Source organism: Oncorhynchus gorbuscha, linkage group LG14, assembly GCF_021184085.1.
Source record: "Oncorhynchus gorbuscha isolate QuinsamMale2020 ecotype Even-year linkage group LG14, OgorEven_v1.0, whole genome shotgun sequence".
In the NCBI taxonomy this organism is placed as follows: Eukaryota; Metazoa; Chordata; class Actinopteri; order Salmoniformes; family Salmonidae; genus Oncorhynchus; species Oncorhynchus gorbuscha.
The window spans coordinates 10,045,229-10,064,250 of record NC_060186.1 but is presented as its reverse complement, the minus strand read 5'-3'; the positions used below and the strand labels follow the sequence as shown (position 1 = coordinate 10,064,250).

Sequence of the window (19,022 nt, the reverse complement as noted above, 5' to 3'; positions counted from 1 at the left end):
TCGTATGATTGTAGTATTGATCTCCTTCTGGGGACCACTCCTCCTCGGGGTAGACTATACTCTCTGTCGGCTCCCGAACGTAAGGCTCTCGAGGATTATTTATCTGTGTCTCTTGGCGCCGGTACCATAGTGCCTTCTTCCTCTCCGGCCGGGGCGGGGTTCTTTTTGTTAAGAAAAAGGACGGTACTCTGCGCCCCTGCGTGGATATCGAGGGCTGAATGACATAACGGTTAAGAATCGTTATCCGCTTCCCCTTATGTCATCAGCCTTCGAGATTCTGCAGGGAGCCAGGTGCTTTACTAAGTTGGACCTTCGTAACGCTTACCATCTCGTGCGCATCAGAGAGGGGGGGACGAGTGGAAAACGGCGTTTAACACTCCGTTAGGGCATTTTGAGTACCGGGTTCTGCCGTTTGGTCTCGCCAATGCGCCAGCTGTTTTTCAGGCATTAGTTAATGATGTTCTGAGAGACATGCTGAACATCTTTGTTTTTGTCTATCTTGACGATATCCTGATTTTTTCACCGTCACTCGAGATTCATGTTCAGCACTTTCGACGTGTTCTACAGCGCCTTTTAGAGAATTGTCTCTACGTGAAGGCTGAGAAGTGCTCTTTTCATGTCTCCTCCGTTTCTTTTCTCGGTTCTGTTATTTCCGCTGAAGGCATTCAGATGGATTCCGCTAAGGTCCAAGCTGTCAGTGATTGGCCCGTTCCAAGGTCACGTGTCGAGTTGCAGCGCTTTTTAGGTTTCGCTAATTTCTATCGGCGTTTCATTCGTAATTTCGGTCAAGTTGCTGCCCCTCTCACAGCTCTTACTTCTGTCAAGACGTGTTTTAAGTGGTCCGGTTCCGCCCAGGGAGCTTTTGATCTTCTAAAAGAACGTTTTACGTCCGCTCCTATCCTCGTTACTCCTGACGTCACTAGACAATTCATTGTCGAGGTTGACGCTTCAGAGGTAGGCATGGGAGCCATTCTATCCCAGCGCTTCCAGTCTGACGATAAGGTTCATCCTTGCGCTTATTTTTCTCATCGCCTGTCGCCATCTGAACGCAACTATGATGTGGGTAACCGCGAACTGCTCGCCATCCGCTTAGCCCTAGGCGAATGGCGACAGTGGTTGGAGGGGGCGACCGTTCCTTTTGTCGTTTGGACAGACCATAAGAACCTTGAGTACATCCGTTCTGCCAAACGACTTAATGCCCGTCAAGCTCGTTGGGCGTTGTTTTTCGCTCGTTTCGAGTTTGTGATTTCTTACCGTCCGGGTAGCAAAAACACCAAGCCTGATGCCTTATCCCGTCTGTTTAGTTCTTCTGTGGCTTCTACTGATCCCGAGGGGATTCTTCCTTATGGGCGTGTTGTCGGGTTGACAGTCTGGGGAATTGAAAGACAGGTTAAGCAAGCACTCACGCACACTGCGTCGCCGCGCGCTGTCCTAGTAACCTCCTTTTCGTTCCTGTTTCCACTCGTCTGGCTGTTCTTCAGTGGGCTCACTCTGCCAAGTTAGCTGGTCATCCCGGTGTTCGAGGCACTCTTGCGTCTATTCGCCAGCGCTTTTGGTGGCCGACTCAGGAGCGTGACACGCGCCGTTTCGTGGCTGCTTGTTCGGACTGCGCGCAGACTAAGTCGGGTAACTCTCCTCCTGCCGGTCGTCTCAGACCGCTCCCCATTCCTTCTCGACCATGGTCTCACATCGCCCTAGACTTCATTACCGGTCTGCCTTTGTCTGCGGGGAAGACTGTGATTCTTACGGTTGTCGATAGGTTCTCTAAGGCGGCACATTTCATTCCCCTCGCTAAACTTCCTTCCGCTAAGGAGACGGCACAAATCATCATCGAGAATGTGTTCAGAATTCATGGCCTCCCGTTAGACGCCGTTTCAGACAGAGGCCCGCAATTCACGTCACAGTTTTGGAGGGAGTTCTGTCGTTTGATTGGTGCGTCCGTCAGTCTCTCTTCTCTCTACCTAGGACTCTTAATCCTGCGTTTATTGGCGGCTCTCACAGTCTGTGCCCTGTAGCGGCAAAGTGCAGACCTCACCCTCCTCCAGGTGCGCTCACAATGTTGGACAAACGCTTGAGCGGAGGGAACGCTGGACTCGGCAAGCTGGGAAGAGAATAGAGGAGGCTGGTAACCCAGACTACTCTGAAACGGAGATAACCCGGTAGCAGACGAAGGAAGCGAGTTGTGAGCGTATTCTGCCCAGGGGAGCTGTTCTGCCCAAGACGCAGGGTTTCTGAAAGAAAGGCTGCGTAGTATGCGACCAATCGTCTGATTGGCCCTCTCTGCTTGACCGTTAGACTGGGGATGAAACCCGGAAGAGAGACTGACGGACGCACCAATCAAACGACAGAACTCCCTCCAAAACTGTGACGTGAATTGCGGGCCTCTGTCTGAAACGGCGTCTAACGGGAGGCCATGAATTCTGAACACATTCTCGATAATGATTTGTGCCGTCTCTCCTTAGCGGAAGGAAGTTTAGCGAGGGGAATGAAATGTGCCGCCTTAGAGAACCTATCGACAACCGTAAGAATCACAGTCTTCCCCGCAGACAAAGGCAGACCGGTAATGAAGTCTAGGGCGATGTGAGACCATGGTCGAGAAGGAATGGGAGCGGTCTGAGACGACCGGCAGGAGGAGAGTTACCCGACTTAGTCTGCGCGCAGTCCGAACAAGCAGCCACGAAACGGCGCGTGTCACGCTCCTGAGTCGGCCACCAAAATCGCTGGCGAATAGACGCAAGAGTGCCTCGAACACCGGGATGACCAGCTAACTTGGCAGAGTGAGCCCACTGAAGAACAGCCAGACGAGTGGAAACAGGAACGAAAAGGAGGTTACTAGGACAAGCGCGCGGCGACGCAGTGTGCGTGAGTGCTTGCTTAACCTGTCTTTCAATTCCCCAGACTGTCAACCCGACAACACGCCCATAAGGAAGAATCCCTCGGGATCAGTAGAAGCCACAGAAGAACTAAACAGACGGGATAAGGCATCAGGCTTGGTGTTCTTGCTACCCGGACGGTAAGAAATCACAAACTCGAAACGAGCGAAAACAACGCCCAACGAGCTTGACGGGCATTAAGTCGTTTGGCAGAACGGATGTACTCAAGGTTCTTATGGTCTGTCCAAACGACAAAAGGAACGGTCGCCCTCCAACCACTGTCGCCATTCGCCTAGGGCTAAGCGGATGGCGAGCAGTTCACGGTTACCCACATCATAGTTGCGCTCAGATGGCGACAGGCGATGAGAAAAATAAGCGCAGGGATGAACCTTATCGTCAGACTGGAAGCGCTGGGATAGAATGGCTCCCACGCCTACCTCTGAAGCGTCAACCTCGACAATGAATTGTCTAGTGACGTCAGGAGTAACGAGGATAGGAGCGGACGTAAAACGTTCTTTTAGAAGATCAAAAGCTCCCTGGGCGGAACCGGACCACTTAAAACACGTCTTGACAGAAGTAAGAGCTGTGAGAGGGGCAGCAACTTGACCGAAATTACGAATGAAACGCCGATAGAAATTAGCGAAACCTAAAAAGCGCTGCAACTCGACACGTGACCTTGGAACGGGCCAATCACTGACAGCTTGGACCTTAGCGGAATCCATCTGAATGCCTTCAGCGGAAATAACGGAACCGAGAAAAGTAACGGAGGAGACATGAAAAGAACACTTCTCAGCCTTTACGTAGAGACAATTCTCTAAAAGGCGCTGTAGAACACGTCGAACGTGCTGAACATGAATCTCGAGTGACGGTGAAAAAATCAGGATATCGTCAAGATAGACAAAAACAAAGATGTTCAGCATGTCTCTCAGAACATCATTAACTAATGCCTGAAAAACAGCTGGCGCATTGGCGAGACCAAACGGCAGAACCCGGTACTCAAAATGCCCTAACGGAGTGTTAAACGCCGTTTTCCACTCGTCCCCCTCTCTGATGCGCACGAGATGGTAAGCGTTACGAAGGTCCAACTTAGTAAAGCACCTGGCTCCCTGCAGAATCTCGAAGGCTGATGACATAAGGGGAAGCGGATAACGATTCTTAACCGTTATGTCATTCAGCCCTCGATAATCCACGCAGGGGCGCAGAGTACCGTCCTTCTTCTTAACAAAAGAACCCCGCCCCGGCCGGAGAGGAAGAAGGCACTATGGTACCGGCGTCAAGAGACACAGATAAATAATCCTCGAGAGCCTTACGTTCGGGAGCCGACAGAGAGTATAGTCTACCCCGAGGAGGAGTGGTCCCCGGAAGGAGATCAATACTACAATCATACGACCGGTGAGGAGGAAGGGAGTTGGCTCGGGACCGACTGAAGACCGTGCGCAGATCATGATATTCCTCCGGCACTCCTGTCAAATCGCCAGGTTCCTCCTGAGAAGTGGGGACAGAAGAAATGGGAGGGATGGCAGACATTAAGCACTTCACATGACAAGATACGTTCCAGGATAGGATAGAATTACAAGACCAATTAATAGAAGGATTATGACATACTAGCCAGGGATGACCCAAAACAACAGGTGTGAAAGGTGAATGAAAAATCAAAAAAGAAATAGTCTCACTGTGGTTACCAGATACTGTGAGAGTTAAAGGTAGTGTCTCAAATTTGATACTGGGAAGATGACTACCATCTAAGGCAAACATGGGCGTAGGCTTGTCTAACTGTCTGAAAGGAATGTTATGTTTCCGAACCCATGCTTCGTCCATGAAACAACCCTCAGCCCCAGAGTCAATCAAGGCACTGCATGTAGCACCCGAACCGGTCCAGCGTAGATGGACCGACATAGTAGTACAAGATCTAGATGAAGAGGCCTGAGTAGTAGCGCTCACCAGTAGCCCTCCGCTTACTGATGGGCTCTGGCCTCTTACTGGACATGAATTAACAAAATGTCCATCAAATCCGCAATAGAGGCACAGGCGGTTGGTGATCCTCCGTTCCCTCTCCTTAGTCGAGATGCGAATCCCTCCCAGCTGCATGGGCTCAGTCTCAGAGCCAGAGGAGGGAGATGGTTGCGATGCGGAGCAGGGAAACACCGTTGATGCGAGCTCTCTTCCACGAGCCTGGTGACGAAGATCTACCCGTCGTTCTATGCGGATGGCGAGAGCAATCAAAGAGTCCACACAGGAAGGAACCTCCCGAGAGAGAATCTCATCTTTGACCACTGTGTGGAGTCCCTCCAGAAAACGAGCGAGCAGCGCCGGCTCGTTCCAGTCACTAGAGGCAGCAAGAGTACGAAACTCTATAGAGTAATCCGTTATGGATCGATCACCTTGGCATAGGGAAGCCAGGACCCTAGAAGCCTCCCCACCAAAAACTGAACGGTCAAAAACCCGAATCATCTCCTCTTTAAAGTTCTGGTAATTGTTAGAACAATCAGCCCTTGCCTCCCAGATAGCTGTGCCCCACTCTCGGGCCCGGCCAGTAAGGAGTGAAATGACGTAAGCAACCCGAGCTCTCTCTCTAGAGTATGTGTTGGGTTGGAGAGAGAACACAATCTCACACTGGGTGAGAAAGGAGCGGCACTCAGTGGGCTGCCCGGAGTAGCAAGGTGGGTTATTAACCCTAGGTTCTGGAGGCTCGGCAGGCCAGGAAGTAACAGGTGGCACGAGACGAAGACTCTGGAACTGTCCAGAGAGGTCGGAAACCTGAGCGGCCAGGTTCTCCACGGCATGGCGAGCAGCAGACAATTCCTGCTCGTGTCTGCCGAGCATGGCTCCTTGGATCTCGACGGCAGTGTTACGAGCGTCTGTAGTCGCTGGGTCCATTCCTCGGTCGGATCCTTCTGTCATGCAGGTGAATGAGGACCCAAAAGCGACTTGGCGAAAACAGAGTATTTAATCCAGAATAAACTTTACAAAACAAAAAGCATAATACTACACGTAAAGACAAGAACAGACTGGAGACTTGATCGAGAACTGCAGGTTGCCTCGGGAAGGCACTTGAACCTAGCAGACTCAGACACCTGCTCACCACGCAGCATCTGAGGGAAACACGACACGACAGGGCAAAACATTGACACAGCACGGTGAATTATAAATGAGGATCCGACAGGGCAGGTACGGGAAACAAGGAGTGAAATAGGGACTCTAATCAGGGAAAAGGATCGGGAACAGGTGTGGGAAGACTAAATGATGATTAGGGGAATAGGAACAGCTGGGAGCAGGAACGGAACGATAGAGAGAAGAGAGAGCGAGAGAGTGAGAGAGGGAGGGGGAGAGAGAGGGATAGAAAGAGGGAAAGAACCTAATAAGACCAGCAGAGGGAAACGAATAGAATGGGAAGCACAGGGACAAGACAAGATAATAAATGACAAAACATGACAGGAACACTCCAAAATATCACCATAGTCCAACAAAGGCTAGAAAGTGGCTGCAACAAGGACTTCTCTAGTTTTGAAATTAAAAACCAGACTTATTCCTTAATAAAATTCCCAGCTTAATTAAGTTTAAATATTTTAGTGAACTGTTGAATGTACCAAGTAATTTATGTTCGTAACCAACCTCATGATCGAACATGGTTGACGTGATTAAAAGCAATTTATGTTCATATTCTGCAAATACTATAAATATAAGTAGTGTCAGAGCTTCCAGCGACAGTCCACAGTCCAGAACCTCCATCCAGCGAGGGCTTCCAGGCACGGCGTTCAGTCCCGCTCCATGGCAGGAGCCTTCCTTTGCGCCGGTGCCCAGTCCAGGCACGGCGTCCAGTCCCGCTCCATGGCAGGAGCCTTCCTTTGCGCCGGTGCCCAGTCCAGGCACGGCGTCCAGTCCCGCTCCATGGCAGGAGCCTTCCTCTGCGCCGGTGCCCAGTCCGGGCACGGTGACCAGCCCGGGTCCATGGCTGGATCCGCGGGATGAGCGGGTTCTTCGTCCCGCACCAGAGCCGCCACCGATGCTGGCGGATCCGTGAACTGAGTGGGTTCTTCGCCCCAGCACCGGAGCCGCCATCGACGCTAGATGCCCACCCGGACCCTCCCCTATAGTGTCAGTTTTTGCGGCCGGAGTCCACACCTTTGAGGGGGGGTACTGTCACACCCTGACCATAGAGAGCCTTTTTATTCTCTATTTTGGTTAGGTCGGGGTGTGACTAGGGTGGGTAATCTATAGGTTGTTTATTTCTATGTTGGCCTGGTATGGTTCCCAATCAGAGGCAGCTGTTTTTCATTGTCTCTCATATTTAGGCAGCCATTTCCCCACTGTGTTTTGCGGGATCTTGTTTATGTGTAGTTGCCTGTGAGCACTTCATTTACTTCACGTTTCGTTCGTTCTTTATTGTTTTTGTGTTTCATTCAATAAACATCTGGAACCCATATCACGCTGCGCTTTGGTCCGAATGTTATTATGACGATCGTGACAAGTATGCTATTCTGATCAGATCCATTCCTAAACAATATCTGTATAACATGTATAACTGCCACCATATGATTAGTAACTCTTATTTTACCACTTTATACTTGTTTGGTTCATAAATCTGCTTTGTACTGTATCATATTACGTTTAGTGTTTTTTACTACTTTGACCAATGCAATTTTAACATTCACTGGAAGGCATTTCCACGTCACTTTATTTTTATGTGTACTTTACTGAAGATAAGCTCTTACTGTAACTTTACTTGTAGTTTCTTAGGTGAATGTATTTATGGATGCCAAAGGAAGCCAGGCTTCCCCAAAACATTGACCAGAAAATAGAATGGAGAAAGCAACCTCGTGAGAAACATCGCCCCTCTGTGAAGCACATCAATCTCAAGCTGTCTGAAGCCAGCAAGCATTTGATCTCACTTGATTAAAAAAATAGATTCAAATTGCCAATCAGCATTGAGCTAAACTGAGTGAGCTCAACAGTGAATGGTCCTGGTGCACCAAAATAAAGTGTAAAGAGAAACCAGTTTGGATTTGGCTTCAGACCAATCACATCACCCCAAAAGCCAAAAGTAATTTACAGAACTTGAATTGTTGCATCTCGTTGTGTTGTCTTCCGGTGGTTCGCTAGCTAGCTAAAGTAGTACATTTCCTAATTTAATAAGCCATAAATGGAATTAGGGATTTGGACTTGTAGTTTTACTTAATTCTCCGTACTGGCCAATGATAACGGCAATTATGATCCAACTATAAATTCATACATTGTGCCCCTGGACTGAAAGGATGGAAGATCCACATGTTGCTAGATTTAGTAGGATAATTTTAACTAGCTGGCCTAGCATTTTAGCCAGGTAGCCTAGAACAACAAACTAAAACTGTGTACTGTATGATGACAGAGTCATAGACCGTTTAGGCAACATGAAAGAGGATGGAGTCCCAGAGTAGGGTGAGTCAACATGTTTTTTCTACTTGTGCACAAACACACACTGTTGGATCCTGTATTTTACATTATAGCCATTAGATATGATTAAATATTATCTGATGTTGGTTGTGTGAGGTGTCTGCATTTGTGCACTGGAGCATCATTATGAGATGAAACAACTGCTTGCTACTTGCCTGTTTGTGTTACATGAACTGAGTAACATGGTGTGACCTGCATGTTGCAAAACGGTAGATAACAGCCCAGCAGATGCTTTGTCCTTGTGTTTGTATGTAACAATATTGAGCACATGGTGTGACTTGCTGTGTCTTACAAAGTTGTGATAGGGAGGGGTGGTCATCACGAGGTTTAACTGAGATGAAAAGCCATATGCTGCGAATGTGATGTACTAGGCAGGGCCAAGTGTGAATGACGGATAATTAAATGTACTAATTGGACTTGGACCAATCACTAATTGGACTGATTTAGCCCTATGGAGAGGGTCTCTCTAAGGTCCTAAGGGAACAGAGCTATCCTCAAAGCTTCAGACCAGGTTAACCTAAATATAGCCAAGGCAACGATGAGTATTTGATGAGGATATCCAGGAGGAATTTATTTTCTGTGACCATCTACAAACAACAACAACAAGGGGAGATTTTTAGGGTGGTAGACACTCATTTGAAAGACTTACAAATTGACTGGGCAAATTGTGTTGGGATTTGCACTGATGGTGCAAGATGCATGACTGGGTCCAACTCCGGATTCATAGCTCATGTCCTGCAGAGTGGTGTGAAACTGACACATTGTATTCTGCACAGGGAGTCTTTGGCCAGCAAAGCATTACAACGTAACCAAGGGGCTGTTTTTGACTCGGTCGTAAAGATGGTGAATCTGATCAAGAAGAGACCTCTTCAAACAAGGCTGTTCAGAGAGCTTTGCAAGGAGATGGGAACAGACCATGAGCACCTGCTCTTTCATTGTGTTCAGGGGGAGGGTCCTGGAGAGGCTGTGGGAACTGAGAGGCGGTTCTGACCTATCTAGAGAAAGAGGACAGCGACCTTGCAGACCTCTTCCGTGACAAACTGTGGTTGGCTAGGCTGGCTTACCTGGTTGACATTTTCAGATGGCTCAATGAGTAAAACTCAAGCCTCCAGGGCAAGGAATCAACCATTTTGGAGCCTGAAGATGGCATCAGAGGATTCACTGCACCCCTGGGATTGTGGCAGTCACAGCTGAAGGCTGGAGCATATGACATGTTCCCTGTGCTGTCAGCTCACATGCAGCAGATTCCCCCCTATGTGAAGCTGTGAAGAAGGACATGGCTGAGCACATGGCCAGCCTGCAGCAGAACTTTGACCCGTACTTTTCTAACCCACAGAGATCTCAAACTTCAATGGGTGAGGTATCCCTTTCAAGCAGTCTGCCAGAGATGGAGGCCTTAGTGACACTACAAGCAAGCAATGGCAGCAAGATGCTTTTTGATGCAAACACAGTCCTGGGTTGCTCATCTACAGCAGGAAGGGGTCTCCTGCCTGTCTGAGAAAGCAGTAGATGTTCTGGTCCAGTTTGGCACCTACCTATGCGAGTCAGGGTTCTCAACTCTGGCATGCTTAAAAAACAAGTACAGAAACAGACTCAATGCTGAACATGACCTCAGGGTTGCACTGTCAAACTGAGCCCAGAATAGACCTGCTTGTTAAACTTCAACCAGCCACACCTCTCATTAGGAGTATGTGTGTTTGCTGGTCTACATCTGTGTGCTACATCTGTGTGATGTGATCAATCAGTTTATTCCAGTTAAGAATATAAATTATTTATTGTATTTTAACAGCAACAGTTACAACCTATTATTTTTCGAAACAATAATTTCTACAATGAGATATACAGTATGCCTGATTTATTTATTTATTTTCTTTATTTTTGTTCACAGGAGGTTGGTGGCACCTTAACTGGGGAGGACAGGCTCATGGTAATGGCTGGAGTGGAATTGTATCAAATACATCAATCATATGGTTTCTTGGTGTTTGATGCCATTCCCATTTGCTCCTTTCCAGCCATTATTTTGAACCTTCCTCCTCTCAGCAGCCTCCTGTGGTTCTGTTATACATCTGTGTGATGTGACCAGTCAGTTTATTCCAGTTCAGAATGAATTAAATGATTGTATTTTAACAGCAACAGTTCCAACCTAGTCAGCTATGTTAGAGTGCTATTAATGGGGAAAAATAAACAGGAAAAGATATTTATTGGTATTTCATAGTTTTTTTGTTTTCTATATTGCATTTGTTTTAGGCATAAGGGAAATGAAATGTACCGATATTTACGTATAGTTGCATGTTTTCATAAGCTTGGGTCCCAGGAAAACAAATTTCTAATTTGAGTCCCAGGCAGATAAGTTGAAGAACCCCTGGAATAGGGGATTCTCTCAACCACATGTGAATGCTTCCATGGAGCTCAAAAGTGTAGCCACGCAGCATATGTTGGCGGTTCACAATATCGGCCGTACGGATGTGGAATGCGAGTGGAGGAAGCCAGTTATGCCCAACCAGGTGCTTTCAGTGGAGGACCTGTACCCGGCTGAAGACCTGTACCCGGCTGAAGAACTCTGTCCTAAGAGCCCACAGAGGAGGATCTTCAGTGGCTAGGGAACCTTCTCCAGGACAGGTTCAGTGGAATGGCATGTCTCCTTGAACCTGTCCCAGAACAACCACTACCCTCCCTGTTATCCTTGTCTGTACTAGACGTTGTTAAACCTGTCACCAGGAATTTTCAATCCCAATGATAATCAATAGCTTTTACCAATCCCCGAGGTTTGTAAGACCATGGGTTTAATAATAATTAGTCAAAGACTCAGCTTATGCAAAAGGCTAGTACAGTTTATTCAGAGAACGTTCTAAAGTCAAGAATACAAAAACATCAATTTTATAGCTGCGCACATATTTCCACACAAACAGTAGGTGAGATTTATCCTTCTCCACAGTTCTCACCACTAGTATCACTACCCAGCCGACAGTTCCATTCCCCCGAGATTAGGGAGACCTTGAGAAGTACTCCCTGTCCTCTCCCAAATCTCTGAGGCCTAGCCAAGTCAGCTCCGAAGCTACACCTTGCTCAGACAGTCTGTGTTTTTCCACTATACAGACACATTGTTTAACCTAATTCTGACTAAAACTACACACATCCTCAGATTTAAATTTGTATGATTCTAATCAATTTCATACAATAAGGTTTCAGAGTGGAATTATTTCATTTATCTTTCAACATTCAAATTATTTTATCAACTCAATATCAATATCTTGGACTCTCAACAATGTGATGATCACACCTTAAGCTACATTAAAAAAAAGTATCCACATATATTACAAGTATCAGAGAATCAATATTGTCATAGAGAAAACTATCTCTAACCTCCTGGGGACAAGCTGAACATCTGGTGACAGTACTGCTCTATTCTGGGACAAGCAGAACCACCCAGCCCTGTCTATGTAAATCTCAGTTTCACTCCCACAGCTACCAGTCTAGCAGTTGAACTGTTACTGTTACACTGCCTGAAATACCCTGGACTGGGACAGATGAGGGAGTGGACTGGTTTGAATCTTTATGGTGGATTCAGTGAGGAAGACATAACAGATATGCCACCATGCAAATAATGACAGATAAAATTGTTATTATACTTTATGTAGAGACTGTATATAGCTCCTCCCACCAGTAGTGTACATGTCTGAGTTCTGCATCATGTCTCATTCACAGATCTAACAGTCACTAACCTGCTCATTAAAAATAGTGTATATTCTGTTAGAAGGTCACACCAATATTTGGTTGTGAGGTGCATATGGGAACTTGTTATACATGGCTAAAATTAAGAAACGGTTATTTAATATCACCCTTTTTGTACTTCTTATGGACTGTACTTGTGGAGTTATGACTGGTATTGTTTTTAAATCTTCAAAAAATGTTATATGAACTTCCAGGTCATAACAAATATAACCAGTCACAACCACAGAGATCCTACTAAATTCCTATTATATGAAATAGTTATAATATGACATTCTATGATCACAACCATGATGATGAATGTCATGATCTAACTATATTATCACATGGCACAATTTACTTCATCTAGTGATCAGTGTTCCATGTCACGGTCTCTTCCCCCTCATCACCTGCAGTAGGTCCCAGCTGTATCAGTACAGTCACTGTACAGTCTGACAGAGGTTTTTGTATGACTCTGTATATCTGTGAACACATCTTTACTATTGATGTAGTGGTAACTCTGACAGTAGTAATCTCCTGCATCTACAGCCTGGACTCCACTGATGGTCAGAGTGAAGTCACTCCCAGACCCACTGCCATTGAATCTAGATGGAGTCCCAGACTGACGTTGATTTGAAGAGTGCATCAGGAGTTTAGGAGCTCTTCTAGGTTTCTGGTGATACCAGGCCATACAGGTATAATCCCCAGCACAAACATCTGCTACATTTGAACTGGTTTCACGGTTTATAATGTTGGATTTGACATTTTGAACATTGAGATATTAAAGACATGATAGATCAGAAGCATAGAGTAAAAGGGACTGGGTTTTATGTCAGAAGTTAAGGGGTCTCTGTAGAAAGCCAGAAGGCTTTGGAATGTGTTTGATGGACTAGAGGGGAGCAACGTGTTGATATAGGGAAGACCGATGGATATCTGTGGATTAGGTGAAGGAGGGGTTGAGGTGAGGACAGATTCCCTTAAGGGAGTACTAAGGGTTTGGTATCTTGTTACTCTTTCTGTCAAACCATAGGAAGTAAGGATTGGAGAGGAGTGTCTTAAGTGGATATATATATCTGGATGGGAGGAATGTTGGGTTGTCTGAATTACACCTGTACAGAACCTTTTGGAAGAATTAAACTTAGTTAAAGCTTCTCTAGTGTCCGTGTGTTATTTACTCTGAAAAATAGTAACCTAACAATAACAACAGGCTGTCCTGGGAGAACAGTTTCCACTGCAGGAGTCTAAGTCACAGTGACCTGTCCTCTGGATTCTGAAATGGACATTTAAATACATTTTTATTGAACTGTGTTTGATTTGTCTACATTTTCATGAATCTCAGTCTGAGGCAGAGGCAATTTAGATGTAATATTTCAATAAGAAATAAAATTTGAAGATCATGATATTCAATAGTCTTATCCTGAATTAAGAACATAAATATCAACAAGAAGCTCATGATCAAAGTCAAAGTGGAAGTTCTGTTGTCATGAAGGATAGCTCTCTGTCTTGAAGTGTTACCTCACAAGGCTATAAACACTCCCAGAGCACTGAAGCATGTGCTGCCGATGCAAAGTGTTCTATGTAAATAGTCTTCCTGGTAAGGATGATACTAATTATACAGATTGTGTTATGATATTTGCAATACCTAAATAATAATGATCGTAAATGTCTATAATGATCTATCAGTACATCATGTATTATACTTTACAATGAATTTACTCAATATCAATTGTATTATACTAGTGCTTCAGTACTAGGTCTATCAGTCCCTATTATATTATACTAGTACTTCAGAACTATCAGTACATCATGTATTATACTAGTTACTTCAGTACTATCAGTACATAATGTATTATACTAGTAATATCACTATTGTATTATACTAGTGCTTCAGTACTATCAGTCCTTACTGTATTATACTAGTGCTTCAGTACTATCAGTCCTTACTGTATTATACTAGTGGTTCAGTACTATCAGTCCCTATTGTATTATACTAGGACTTCAGTACTATCAGTCCTTACTGTATTATACTAGTGCTTCAGTACTATCAGTACATCTTGTATTATACTAGTGCTTCAGAACTATCAGTACATCATGTATTATACTAGTGCTTCAGAACTATCAGTACATCATGTATTATACTAGTGCTTCAGAACTATCAGTACATCATGTATTATACTAGTTATCACTATCATATATACTATCAGTATCAGTACATCATGTATTATACTAGTTATTCACTATCAGTAATGTATTATCACTATTGTATTATACTAGTACTTCAGTACTATCAGTCCTTACTGTATTATACTAGTGCTTCAGTACTATCAGTCTCTATTGTATTATACTAGGACTTCAGTACTATCAGTCTCTATTGTATTATACTAGTACTTCAGTACTACCAGTCTCTATTGTATTATACTAGTACTTCAGTACTATCAGTCTCTATTGTATTATACTAGGACTTTGGTACTATTTTATTATTCTAGTGCTTCAGTACCTATTGTATTATACTTGCACTTCAGCACTATCAGGGTGGTACTGAGAGTGCACTGTGTGTGAAGGTGCTTACTCTTGTGTGAAGGAGGTTTTTGTACGGCGGCTTCACCACAATGAATCACTGTGGTGGACATTTGGAAGCGGCACAAAACTGGTGGTGAAAAGTAAGTCCATTTTTGTCTTTCTCTCATAAAACTAAATGTAATCATGCTATTGAACAACGTTAAGAGATGTTATCATCTTCTCCAGAGGAAAGACCTCTAGGCTAAATATTTTTAGAGATTTCTGTGGACAGATTGGTAGATTTTTAGAGGGCAGAGTCACCGAAGTGAGAATTATTATTTGGTAATAAAACCATAAGTATTCTAACGTGTGATTTGATTTAAAAAGGGCACATTTTGATATACAGTATTGCATGTCAGCTCAATGTTCTGTCTAGATGTAGCAACTACTATTTCTATAATATAAGAAACACTTTGTATAGTATTCATAGTAGATGTTAACACTGCCATGGTTTCAAGGGGAACCTCATCTATAGTTTTGAATAGTATTTTGAGGTCATTTGGGGCATGTATCTCAGTAGATTTGACATTTATTGATATTTCATGTCTCATTTAAAATTGTGAATATTAAATGATACTGTATCCAGACAATATTAAAGTGATTTTTAGTCTAGGACTAGGCTTCATCTCTATCCAGGAAAACCCCTCCTAGTGTTCAGTTGCTCTTGGTGTGCTAAACTGTAGAGCATTTATCTGATGGATTGATAATCTAAAAATCCATCCAGAGTTCTTTTGCCATTATCTTCATAGATTCAGTGTTTCAGTGTTGTCAGCTGTTCTCTGTACTGTAGCTAGTTGTTCATCCTGTGTGTATTGTTGCTCTGAAATGGTTTTGTAAACTGATAACAGTTTCTCCTCTGATAATGTTATAGAGTAGTAGTAACTGACCCTCTCCTCTCTTAATGTTAGAGTAGTAGTAGTAACCGACCCTCTCCTAATGTTATAGAGTAGTAGTGGTAGCTGACCCTCTCCTCTCCTAATGTTATAGAGTAGTAGTAGTAACCGACCCTCTCCTAATGTTATAGAGTAGTAGTGGTAGCTGACCCTCTCCTCTTTTCCAGCTGGACCCTCTGTCAGGCCCAAAGTGTCTCTGTTCCCCCCGTCCTCTGAGCAGCTCTCCGAGGGCTCGGCCACACTGGCCTGCCTGCTGAGTGACTACTCCCCCCAGGGGGCGATGGTGAGCTGGGAGGTAGACGGGGCAGAGGTGAAGGAGGGGGTCCTGACCACCACAGAAGAAGAGAAGGGTGGCCGCTACAGTTGCAGCAGCACCCTGACCCTGAGCAAGGCACGCTGGGAAGAGGGAGAGGTCTACACCTGCAGGGTCGCCCACGACGACACCAGTGACTCAGCCGCCTTCCGGAAAAGTCACTGTAGTGTGTAGAAGCCATTGTAGGGGGCTAGAGATTCCCCACATGGTGCAAAACATTCGTGTTTTAGAGCTGAATGTTCCAGTATAATAGTGAAGAATATCAGTAGTGCAGTGTGCTAAACTATTTTGAGATTTAGTTGTACATGTCGTCTTGCCTTCAAGTTCAAATAAAGCTTGTTTTGATTAAAAAATAACCGCAAGCGTTTATTTAATCATGATTCAAATGATCTCTATCTCATGAATAGGCAGCACATTTCATACTCATTTATATCAATCAGCTTCATAATTTAGCATTGTTGCATATAACTCATGTTTTCAAACAGAATTAAAAGTGTATCTGATCCAAAAAATACTCTGCATTCATTTCTACAACTGAATGATCCAGTTATACTGTAGCATCAATACCAGTGAGGATAATGATTAGGGGATATTTGATAATAAACCTCTAAGATCTGCACTCAGAACTCTCACTTCTAAATAGTTATTTTTCATAACATATGTGTATTTGCAATGTTTATTAAATGAGGTGTTTTAGCAGTGGTTTTCAACAATATGTATTCTACACTTCATTATATTTCCACAGGTCTTCTCTACCTCCAACACTCTGGGGACAGGGTTGCTCTATTCTGGGACAACCAGACAGGGCTGGGTGGTTCTATGTCAATCTCAGTTTCACTTCCACGGCTACCACACAAGCAGTTGAACAGTATCACTGATTGAAATAGCTTGGACTGGGCCAGATTTGAGGGATTGGCTGGTTTTCATAACCTCTATGGTGGATGCAGGACGTGAAACATAACATATATGCCATAATGTAATTAATGACAGATAAAATGAGTATTATACTTCATGTAGATAGTGTGTGTAGTGTAGATATTGCAGATAGTGTAGTGTACATGTGTGTCATGGTTCAGTCCAGCATCAGGTCTCATTCACAGGTCCAGCAGTCAGTAACCTACTCAGGACAAAAAGTTCATACTTTGCTGGAGATGAATACTTCCATTTACATCCGACATTTGATATGGGAACTTGTTCTGGGGGGCCGAAGTGGTTATAACTTTGAATTCATGTTGAGGTCATAACACCTTTGGTTTGGCTTTTCATGTGGACTGGTAATGGCTCACATTTGACCGATGTACCTACATTGACCAGCAGACAAATGACAACTATTGTCTACACATGACTGTATCTTGTTGACTGTACCTAAGGCCTGTACAGAGCTGGGGGGGTGGGGAGTGTTCCAGTTCTCTGGCTCTTTCACTTGGAAGGAGCTTCAAAGGGCATGAAATTGCAGGAGCTTGTCTCTTTGACTGACTACTCTAGCTAGGGTATACAGTATACTGACTACTGTAGCTAGGGTAGACTGTAGACTGACTACTGACTACTACTGTAGACAGTAGTCAGTCTACTACTACAGTAGTCAGTCTACTGTAGACTACTACTGTAGACTGACTACTGTAGACTGACTACTGACTACTGCTAGGGTAAAAAATATGGTGGACAATGAAGTGGGGGGTTGTCAATGTTTTAACCCCTAAATGCACCACATCTCCCCAAATAATTATTGCCTTCTCAATGTGTACATGTATGGTTTTAATCTGTAGTACTTTGTGTTTTATGTTGTAATTGTGTGTTAACTTTGTGTGCTGCTATTTTGACCAGGTCTCTCGTAAAATAGATGTTTAATCTCAGAGACTAACCTGAATAAAGGTAGAATTAAAAAAAACATGGGTTTCAAAACATCTAACTTTTATATGTGGACTTTCACGTCATGACAAACATAACTAGTCACAACCTTGATAACGATGATGATGGGGAACATGTGATCTGAATGATGCTTTGTAAACATATTCAAAGTTGACCTCCTCTACTGATCAGTGTTCCATGTCACTGTCTCTTCCCCCTCAGCACCTGCAGTAGGTCCCAGCTGTATCAGTACAGTCACTGTGCAGTCTGACTGAGGGAGGTTTTTGTACGACTCTGTATCACTGTGTGAACCACCGAGTGCTACCAGGATAGTGTAAACTCTGACAGTAGTAATCTCCTGCATCTTCAGCCTGGACTCCACTGATGGTCAGAGTGAAGTCACTCCCTGATCCACTGCCACTGAATCTAGATGGAGTCCCAGAATGGAGTGTGTTCCCCGGGAGCATCATTAGTTTGGGTTTTTCTCCTGGTTTCTGTTGGTACCAGGATAGACACTGATGGTTCCATGACTGACCATTGTAACAATTACTATACACATTACTGCTGGCTTTACAGATCATAGAGACTTTCTGTCCTGAGAGAACAGTTTTCACTGTAGGAGTCTGGGTCACAGTGACCTGTCCTCTGGATTCTGAAACAGAGAAAACAAATAATTGTACATTACCTGGAATTAAAAACACAATCTCAGTCTTTCAGTTCACTCAAATAGTTTACTTTTCATTGTACAAACACAACTGTTATTGTTTTTTACCCTTGACGTAGAAAGCAAGTGTCCAGATTAAGACTGTGATAAAGTCATGGTTGTTGTGGGTTCTGTTGTCATGAAGGACGGCTCTCAGTCATGAAGTGTTCAACTCACAGGAATATAAATGCTCTTAGAGCAGCAGGGCAGATGCATTATGCAAATGAATGTTTCAAATCTATTTCAGTTTCCAAGTCGGCTCCCATCAGAATATATTTTGTCCTGCATGAGCTTTCTTTTATAATAACTAGGTGGTGCTTATATTTGTCCTATTTCACGCATGTGTGAATTAATAATGTTTATTTTTTTTACATCCTACCTCCCCCTGAGACAGCCTCAGAGAGTGGGGTCACGGCCAGGATCTGCCATTATCAACTGCGACCCTGGAGCAATTAGGGTTAAGTGCCTTGCTAAAGGAAACATCGACAGGTGTTTCACCTTGTCAGCCTGGGGATTTGAACAATCAACCTTTCAGTTACTGAAAGATTAACAGGAGAGGTCTAGATACTACAATGTTAACAGATTAACAGGAGAGGTCTAGATACTACAATGTTAACAGATTAACAGGAGAGGTCTAGAGACTACAATGTTAACAGGAGTGGTCTAGAAACTACAATGTTAACAGATTAACAGGA

General features: G+C 44.2%; 1 long non-coding RNA gene and 1 pseudogene across 2 annotated transcripts; one reads left to right on the top strand and one right to left on the bottom strand.

Moving 5' to 3' along the window:
- Positions 1-14,269: 14,269 nt before the first annotated feature.
- LOC123994401 lies at positions 14,270-16,129 on the top strand. The gene is made up of 2 exons (XR_006831652.1): positions 14,270-14,671; positions 15,631-16,129. It is a non-coding gene; the product is annotated as an uncharacterized LOC123994401 (long non-coding RNA).
- Positions 16,130-17,828: 1,699 nt separating this feature from the next.
- Positions 17,829-18,620, bottom strand: LOC123994399 (annotated as a pseudogene). Its single transcript, XR_006831651.1, has 2 exons — positions 18,397-18,620; positions 17,829-18,276 (listed from the first exon to the last, which is right to left on the bottom strand). The product of XR_006831651.1 is annotated as an Ig kappa chain V region BS-5-like (transcript).
- Positions 18,621-19,022: the final 402 nt, after the last annotated feature.